Source organism: Amyelois transitella, chromosome 18, assembly GCF_032362555.1.
Source record: "Amyelois transitella isolate CPQ chromosome 18, ilAmyTran1.1, whole genome shotgun sequence".
NCBI lineage: Eukaryota > Metazoa > Arthropoda > Insecta > Lepidoptera > Pyralidae > Amyelois > Amyelois transitella.
Window position 1 is genome coordinate 6,555,114 of NC_083521.1, and position 10,509 is coordinate 6,565,622.

The following is a 10,509-nucleotide window of genomic DNA, read 5'->3' on the forward strand; positions in this document are numbered from 1 at the left end:
ACGGAAAGCGCAATCGCGAGCCTAAAGCACACTGTTCAATACTACACCGACCGTAAGACGCCGGTATATGCCTGTTTTCTCGATCTCTCTCGAGCTTTCGACCTAGTCTCGTACAATAAACTTTGGAAAAAGCTGAGTGACAGGGGTATGCCGGCTGGGCTGCTGAATGTGTTTAAATTCTGGTATCAGCACCAAAAGAATTTTGTTAAGTGGAATGGATCACTCTCTGAAGCGTATGTGTTGGAGAGTGGAGTGAGGCAGGGTGGGCTGACATCTCCTACACTCTTCAACATATATGTAAATGATCTAATCGTTGAGCTGAGCAGCATGCGTGTTGGTTGTCGCATAGATGACGTTAGTATAAATAGTATAAATTATGCTGACGACATGGTGCTGCTCAGTCCGTCAGTTGAGGGTCTAAATAAACTGCTGAGAGTTTGCGAGTCCTATGCTATTAAGCATGGGCTCCTATATAATGTCAAAAAGACGGAATATCTAGTCTTTAAGGCCGCCGGCAAAAGCACCGATCACGATCTCAATATCACCCTGAATGGCATGAACATAAAGCATGTTTCAAAATTTAAATATTTGGGACATATGATTGCTGACGACCTTAAGGACGATTCCGATATTGATAGGGAGCGTAGGGCTCTGGCGGTCAGAGGTAACATGTTGGCTCGCAGATTTGCGCGGTGTACTGAACAAGTTAAGATCACGCTTTTTAAAGCATACTGCCAAAACATGTACACCGGGAGTCTGTGGGTCAGCTATACCAAAAAATCGCTAGATGCTATGCGGGTCCTATATAATAATGTGTTTAGGATGTTGATGGGACTGCCTCGTTTCTGCAGCGCGTCGGCAATGTTTGCCGAATACCAAATTGATGGGTTTGCGGCCCTTATCCGTAAAAAAACAACATCGCTGATCTTCAGAGTGCGTGGCAGTTGCAATAGCATCCTGAACACCTTGGCGGACAGGTACACGTCCCCGCTGTGGAAGTCTCTGGTGAGGAGGGTGATCAAGGAAACTCACACAATAACATGATTGCCTAACTCGTTAGAAATAATCAAGTAAAATAAAAGTTTACTAACATAGTGTAAGTACCTACTACTAACTTTTATATGGATCTTGTTGTCTGAAAATAAAAGATTTTTATTTTTATTTTTTATTTTTATTTTTATTAAATTGGAGATCACCATAACAACGTATTGATTGCTCTTGATTTACAATAGTTTTGCATAGTTGGGCCTATTTATAATTATCGGGAGTTCAAAGTAATCCTATTTCATTATTGATGTGCGTTGTAATTAAGACGGGTAGCAAAATTCAGAAATGATTACCTGTTCAGAGTTACGAGACCTTTCTTGTAATCCAAAGAATAGGCTCAAAAAATACCTCATTATTTTTTATGAAATTTGGCAAGCAAGTAAACATAATTCCACGCATCGCATTTATTCATTAACTGGTAAGATTGTTTTTCTCATGAAATCCAAAAATACAGTTGAACTGTTCCCGTACAAAAATTCATACATGTAATCACGTTTACTTCGTCGCTCGCAACAGTCTAGGAAATACTGAAGGCCACGTTCAACTGTATGGCTTAATGATGGCTGTGATACAAATAGTGATAGGTTGTTAGCCCCTACAACCTCCTACAACCCACCCCTACAAGAAGGATTCCTCTTCTTTCTTTCCAAGGGAAAGACATGGAGTGGTCCTATTCTAAAGCGCCGAGAACCATACAACACCAAACATGTTCCCTTAAAATAAGTACATTTTCATCTTATAAAGTTTTCTTGAAAGCCCCTAATCATTATTAAACAAGACTCAAGCATTCTTACGATAATTTATTCCTTGTTGGATAAAGGTATTCTACAAACTCTAATTAACTATTATCTTTAGCAAACTTTAGCTTACAGACGCCAATTAAAAAGATCTGAAACAAAAGAATATCTAGGTTTACTTTTATTAAAGTTTTTACTACTTACATCAATAAGATCAGAAAATGAAGGCAATTTTCTTCCCATAATCAGATACTATTCAAGGCATCCTTATATGAGCTTTTTAGTAAAATAAAATCATTATGGGATTTTGCCCTGGGGTTGCCTTTATATTTCTCATCTTATCAGAAAGATACACAAGAGCTAGCTTTGAAATATGACAAGATGTTTCATTATTGTGTATTATCGAGTATTTTCTAAAATGGACTAGTTGTTGAGCCTTATTATCACAACTCAACTCTAAAGTTAATAACATTCTGTGCTATTCGAGCTTTAAAAACATTTTGAATTATTGGCAATTGTTGCATGCACATACATAGGTATGATGTACATATGTATGAATAGAATAGAATAGAATAGAATAGATTTATTTTCAAAATTGGATACAAGGTATCACTTATTGACGTCACATAACTTAAATCTAATTTTAACTACTACCGCTTCCAAAGCGCATGTGTAGAAGAAGCGGCGGAACAAACTACACTGCAGCATTTTCATAGGACGTCAATTTACAAATATAGATCTCTTAAATCAAAATCGTGGACGAATGCACATTGTCTACATTAAAAAACATGTATGAATGTAGAACTGATTATGTCAATACGAATATTTCGTCAAATAAAATAAATATAAAATAAAATATGTACATACTGTACAAATTATGTCAAGATCATGTCAAAATACACAAGAATTAAGAGGCTATTATGTCCAGCTCGGGCCACACATGTTTATCATTAATATAATCATCCGTGCTGTAATAGGCTTTCCTACAAAGCTCAACTTTAATATACTGTTTGAATTTTCTATCATTCATTTCAAGAACACTTTTTGGTAATTTATTATAAAATCTTATACAATTAATCAGAAATGATTTCCCTACCTTAGCCAGCCGATGTGCTGGGATCGACAACTTGTAATTGTTCCGCAGTGATCTACTAGTACATTCACCTACTTTTTTGAAAGAGTCTAAGTTTTTCCTAACATGCATGATGTTATCGAATATGTATTGGGAGGGCAAAGTTAAAATATTTAGGTTTTTGAAAAAATCTCTAAGGGAATCTCTTTGTTTAAGACCGTAGATATATCGAATTGCCCTTTTTTGTAAAATGAAAATAGTTTGTATGTCTGCTGCTGATCCCCAAAGCAGTAGACCATATGACATTAAACTATGAAAATAACTAAAATATACTAGCTTAGCAGTTGCCACATCCGTCAAATGCCTAATACGACGAATAGCGTATGCTGCAGAACTAAGCCTTTTAGAAAGTTTTAAAATGTGAGCATGCCATTTCAAATTTGAATCTAATGTTATTCCTAAGAAAGTAGTACTATCAACAAAATCTAATCTTTTACTACTTATACTAATATCCACATTTGCCTGCCGCACATTGGGAAGTGTAAACTTAATGCATTGGGTCTTATTTGCATTTAACAATAAGTTGTTGATTGTAAACCAGTTAGAGATGGCGGCTAAAGTGCTATTCACATCATCACAGATTTCGCTACGGCGGTTCATTTTAAAAATTAGTGACGTATCATCTGCAAACAACACGATGCCAGTCTGTTTCTCAATCATGCAAGGCAGGTCGTTGATATATATCAGAAAGAGAAAAGGTCCCAAAATGGAACCTTGCGGTACCCCAATTTTTACCGTCGCTCCTTTCGATTTTGTATTATTGTATTATTTAAATCTACCGTCTGTAATCTATCACTAAGATATGATTTAATTAGTTCAACGGCAGCAGTATCGAACCCGTAATGAGCGAGCTTGAGCAGAAGAGTTCTATGATCTACGCAATCAAATGCTTTGGTCAGATCGCAAAACACTCCGATGGCATCCTGTGAGTCTTCCCATGCATTGAGAATATGAGTGACAAGAGCCACACCTGCATCTGTTGTACATTTCCCCTCAGTAAAGCCGTATTGCTGACTATGAAATAATTTATTAGACTTAAAGTAACGCTGCATTTGATTAAGCATGATTCTCTCGAACACCTTGCTCAAAATTGGTAAAATTGAGATTGGTCTATAATTACCAGGATCAGATTTTTCACCTTTCTTGAATAATGGAATTAGTTTACTATACTTCATTAAATTTGGAAATATCCCTTGGTCAACACAATTATTGAATATATATGCTAAGTCCCCAGCTATAATATTTATAATATGACATATCACAACAGCCGACATACCCCAATAATCCTCAGACTTTTTCAGATTAAGTTCTTTAAAGGTATTAATAATGTCAGTAGGGTCAATATTTAAGAATTTAAATTTGGAACTGCAAATGATGACATTATTTTTAAGTAGTATTTCAGCTTCATTAGGGCATGAGTCAATATTTGAAGTTAATTCCAACGGTATATTTGTAAAAAAATGTTCAAATAAATTTACTATTTCTGTTGTAGAGGTAATTTTCCTATCATTAAATTTAATTTCATTAATATTTTCTTTAAAATTACTTCTACCAGTTTCCTTGTTTATAACACTCCAGGTTAAATGATGATATGGGTAGGCAGAGGCTACACTTTCCTTTTACCACTATTCCTGCAAATTCTTGACCTGACTATTTACTACATCCCTGTTTTGATTAGGACGTTACTCTGGGTCTTTCCTTTTAACTTCTGCTCTGGACTTCGCTCCCGTGTATTAGTTATCTAGAGGTTAATCCCATAATCGTGAACAATGTTCGTATTTTGGAATTCCTTGAAAATTTTAACGTACCTTGCGATCAAATCGGAGACGTTCTAACAAAAAGTCGAGTCAAGAGTACCCAAAACCAACGAGCTTGCTTGAAGAGAGTTATGAATGTGGATGAAGCGAAAGAAATATGCATGGATCGTGGCAAGTGGAAAGATGTGGTCTCTGCCTGATTCCCAGGTCCAGCTGATTAAAATTAATTTAACCAGCTTTTGATACAGCCAAGTGCAACAACGGTTGCAACTTTCCATGCAAGTACCGTTCTTGTTCCGTATATAAATCAGCGAAAATATTTAAAATTGCGGTCCAGAATAACTGTACGTCCGTCTGTCTGTAGATAACGCAGGAAATAAAATTCGCAGTTAAACTTGACGTTGAGAGCCGGCCCGAAATGAATGGAGCTCATAAAACCTTTATTTACATAAACAGATAACAGAGCACTAGAGACAAAAGGCAAATGTTACTACCAATTATAAAGTTTATTAAGGTTTTTAGGATTATGATAGGATTAGTATGTATACTAGGTAGGTAGTTGTAATTTTGTAACATTAATGTAATTGGGTACGTCTGTCATATATGTACCTCTCTTTCTCGTGACTGGCATGAGAAGCTACTAAAGCAATGCATCGCAATTCATGGGGTAGATTGATGGTTTAACGGCATTTTTACAGACCATTTTAAACCAAAGCGTGGAACAGATATATACTACCATCAGTGAGACGCTGAAGCTTTTGGAGGAGACCACGTGTTTCCACTTGCCACGATCCTTGCGTACTTCTTTTTGCCACATCCACAGCGCACCCTCTTTATGCAAGCTTGTCTCTCGACTTCCGACCTATCATTTCGCCTAGAAGTCTCTGATTTGATCACAGTACATTCCTCTAGACATTTCCTTCCTACTTTTCTATGTTGTTTTCATTCACACTGTCCTCATAAATTTGATTGATACTAAAAAATAGAAACTCTCGGAAGTTTTACGTTTTAACTGTCCCTAACTTATCCATCCATCTATTGTACAATCGGCAAATACCTGTCATACTATACAATGCTAATGGTCCAATGATTGGATGCCTTTTGTCATGTATTTGCCATCCACGCTTCACTTGGGGGTCGAGTTGATACGCCATGTTTAGTCAGTCACACTCTCTGATAGCGCAAACCCATTAAAGTGCTTTCAAAATACGAGTAAATAGCATTTATTGTGGTGGTGACGCGTTGAAATAGTGGTACCGGTGGCAAACATTGCGCTTAACACAGAATTATTGCTCTCACAGTGAGAGAAAACATCATGAGTAAACCTTCACGTCCTCCTCCTCCTTCAGGCAACTGAACTAATCATGATCCAACGGTTGCGGAGGTCATATGGGAGTCGCTTCGTGTAAAAACCTGAGTGACCTGACCGTAGACCATTGTTTAAAGGGCGCACCTCAGAGAGGTGAGGATGTACCCGGGACCGGAATGCTAGGAGGAAGAAGCAGACAGAATTCTGAATTATTCAGCTGTTTTGGCGCTTATCAATTCTCTCATTTAATTGCTGTCGGGGCCGAGTTGCCGTGGTTTCACCTTTTTAATCCTCCGTTTTCGTTTCCTCTCTTCCTGGAGAGGAGCCCGATATCTACCAATGACTACGTCTAGTACGCTATTATATTCTATGGTATAGCTACGATTCAGGAGTAGGTGAGTAGGTTAGATCATTTGTTTTAAATTATTGCACTTGTTTCTTATGTGGCATTAAGTTTTCATTAGTTTACTGCATTTGAGAATTACAAAACGTGGCCTCAATAACTTCGTTTTATCTTTGAACTATAATAGAAAAAAATATTCTTAATGATGAGCTCACAAAAGGCGAAGGTCAAGCAACCAGTATGACTTGGCAAATGATAATGCGTGGGTAGATAGATATTGTTACTAATACATATATGTGTAAAACCATTTTTATGGCATTTATATATTTAAATCTAAAGAGATAACACGTGTCCGTATACTTAAGTAATTTTTTGTCTCCACGCATTCTACATTATAAGGAAAATTCCATGATGAACCTTTACTAAAAAGTCCCACGGAATCCTAGTAACGGTATCATAATATAGTATATATTAAATCAAAATAATATTTTATATGAAATATAATTATCTAAAAATTAGATTAGAACGACTGTTCTGATTAATAACTAAATATTTGCTAGATTTGGTAATTGCTTGATTTGGTAATAACAATATTATTTGCTTCATATGCTAGCGACGACAAACTGACATTAAAACTTATCGACAAAGATTATTGTAAACGTGAAAAATCTTTCGTAATTAATCCTAATGCAGTGTAAACAAACACCAGAAAACATGGAGGATTACAAGAGCCGGTTCCAAGATTACTGTAATTTGAAAAATGGCCGACAATCAAACACATAGTAGTTGTTATACAGCAGTGTTCTGGCAGGCTAGTGCTGCATATCGGTATTATCGATATCGATAACTACAAATTAATAAAGTGGGCTGCATATAAAAGTATAACACTTTCGTATACCAGACATATCAAATATGGTTTAGGAAAGTAAATCACATTGAATACGTGTGGCCCATTTAATAACTTAGGCACAACTAATTTATTGTATGGAATGGCCTGATGTATGGACTCTGTGTCTCAATAAGTTAAGAGTTTGAGCTAAAACTTTTGAGTGAAAAACCAACTTAGTCTTTGTATGTATACATTGAAAAATCATATTTTGTATATGATTTTTGAACATTCCGCATCCGAAATCATCAAAACATTTATTTATTTATTTTTTTCTAAAAATTTACTTTTTGTTTTATTTTGTAACTTATAAGGAAATTAAACTAAACATAAAAAATCGATACCAAAGAATGAACATCACTAAAACCATAATTCACATAACCTCAGTGTGGGATGACTTTCACTGCGACCCACAAGAATAAATTCTTCTTTTTTGTTTACATTTCTCGTAAAACTAAACCGTTGTTGAAGTTGTTTACATAATGGCTTTACTATTCAGATGTTAGAAGCTATTGTTGGTAGCAATTTGATGTAAAAATTTGCGGAAAATTTCAAGTCGTAATGTTTTAATACATATAGTCACGTCTATATCCCGTACAATGACTTAATTTCATTGTACCATAAAAACAAAATTATAATACCTCTCTTTTCGGTCGGTCAAAAATAAGTGAAATCAAATCTAAATGAAAAAGGAGTGAAATATTGGCGCCTAGTCGGCAAACCGGTGCTTTCATTTCATTTCAATTTGCTGAACTACTTTTATTGTTCTCATAACAATTGATTTCGCCGTACAAGAGGTCTTGACTTCAATTTCGCGGGAAAAATACAACAAAACCTACAATGTTTGTTCGAAAGATTACTTGCTTTCTTATGTTTTGACACACTTGTTTCAATAGTCTTGTGAAATCGGTTCAGACTGAGATGTGACAATTCACACAGAAAATTTGGAGATGGATAGCCAAAAAGCCGATGTCAAGCTAGTTTTTTTAGGATAAGATATTTAAATTATTGATACATAAAAATGCTTAATTTTCTGTCCAACTGTCTTTACGGTTACGTATTCACTACATCGGCTACACCTTTCGACCAATTTTAATAAAAATTTTATGTATTGTAAATTTATATTCGTTTCTGTGAAAATTTTTTACTCTTAAAGATTTGTCTGTCTCTGGGCCAAATATCATCAAAATCAGTATTATAGTTTTTGATTTCATTGATTACAAAGTATTAAAAATATTTTCTGTTGTATTCAGTCTTTATTACATCAGACGAGGTCAAACGTAGTCTATTTCTTATGAAATTTTCCTCAGGACAGCAGCTACTTTTTAAATAAAATACATAACATTTAACATAACGGTTAATTTTCAATTTTGTTCGTGTATTTTTGTACATATAACCAATTTCTGGAAAGTGAAGTACCCATTCCTTGGGGAAAGACGCATGATCATATGTATATGTAAGGTGTTTGTAGAGCCAAACATCATTAACAAACATTATTCATGAAAGTACAATTACATGATCCTTTCACTTGTAACTATTTCTTCCAAACATACAACAAAGAGCTTACAAATGGAAACACGTAAATGAATCCTACTTATGTGAACGCCAATGTAAACATTTAAAAAATCCTGCAATGGCTTAGTTTAACGGGGTTTTAAACATAACAGATTGATAGCAGAGCGACTGAGATCAAGATCATTGTCAGGATCAAACGATAGAACAATCACAGGGGGTTTGGTATGATCCTGTTGGTACTATTGATGAGTCTAATAAAGTATTTTTCTTAAGGTACTGAAATAAAAGTGAACAATTTTGAGACGTCTCTTTGTCGAATAATACATTTTTAAATAAATTTATAGCCATGACTAGAAGAAGAAAAAATCTTCTTTTCAAGCAGCCGAGAATGTAAGTACTCTGGAATTACAGTGTTGATAACCTAAAGAGCGAGTTAGTTATGCCGGGAACAAACCAAATGAAATGGTTGTATTCACTCCGTGTAAAGCCATTAATTCTCCAAATGACTCCGATCTCTCTCACAGTCTCAGATGGACTGAGATCTACCGATAAAAGTACGGCAATTTATGTCGATCATTAGACATTTAAAATTTTCACAGCGATATTTTAGACGAACTCTTGGGAGATCTAGAATTGATGAGCCCGATTAAGAATTCTTGTTACGCCAAATTAAGATTACGTGATTAACTCCCGGCTAATGATCTAGTGCCGTGGTTGAGCCACGAAAGCAAGGGTTAATGAATTATCAATAAATCTCATCTATTTTTATAGAGAGAAAATTGATTGACTGACAGACATTATAAACGTAAGACAATCCAAAGGTTTGAAATAATATAGGGGTACGCTGAGAAAGAGTTTTCTGAAATTCCGGCGGGAGTCGAAGTTAACAGATTTTTCAATTTTAAACAATTTTTTTTAGATTCATGATGTCCATCTTGCTACATTATATTGCCTTTCAGCTTTTCCCGGTCCTATTAGAGGTAATGTGAAACCAATATAATTTACAAATTAATATGCGCACAATATAGCGAATTCGCCAATAAAACACATATGTTAAATTCCTCGGTCCTCTAATGCTATTTCCTTTCCATTATGCAAAATATACGGCTTTTAATGACGTCCCTTGTATAATTTTTAACGATTTCATATATGCATCCACAGTCGTTATATTGTAATATTATTCACAATATTCCATTTGGAATTTAATCTTCAAATTCAAAACAATAAAAATTCTCGTATGCTCTCTATTTTAGATTACCTACCTTATCGCGAGGATGTTTTACGTTCTTTCCTTACTAACTGTTAGCGTTTATTACCATGCTTTATTTGCTTATTTATTTTTAAGTACAAGTGTACATAAATAAGTGTAAAAAATTCATTCAATCATTAGAGAACATTTTGGGAATGCTTTCGTTAAATATTCAGTATGAGTCATGCTAGAAACAAACAGCGCTAATATTGGGTAAAAAATATGATCTGCGTTCCGCGCTTACAAACATCTTTCTATTCATTGTCTTTTGTTATGACTTATTCTTAGTTTTAGTGTATTGCACTTTTCACTGTGATATTATTTTATTATTATTTTAGTTCAAAACTAGGTAAATAACAGTATTATAATGTATTCCGAGAATTTATCAATGTTTTTAAGGTTGCTTGCCTAGCACTACTTTCACAAATTGTTACAGAACTTTGGTTTTGTCGACGGTAGGTACCTACGAAAGGGTTCATTAATCACTTTCAGACTAAATAACATTTCAGCTTTACGATCTTCCATCCATTAGGA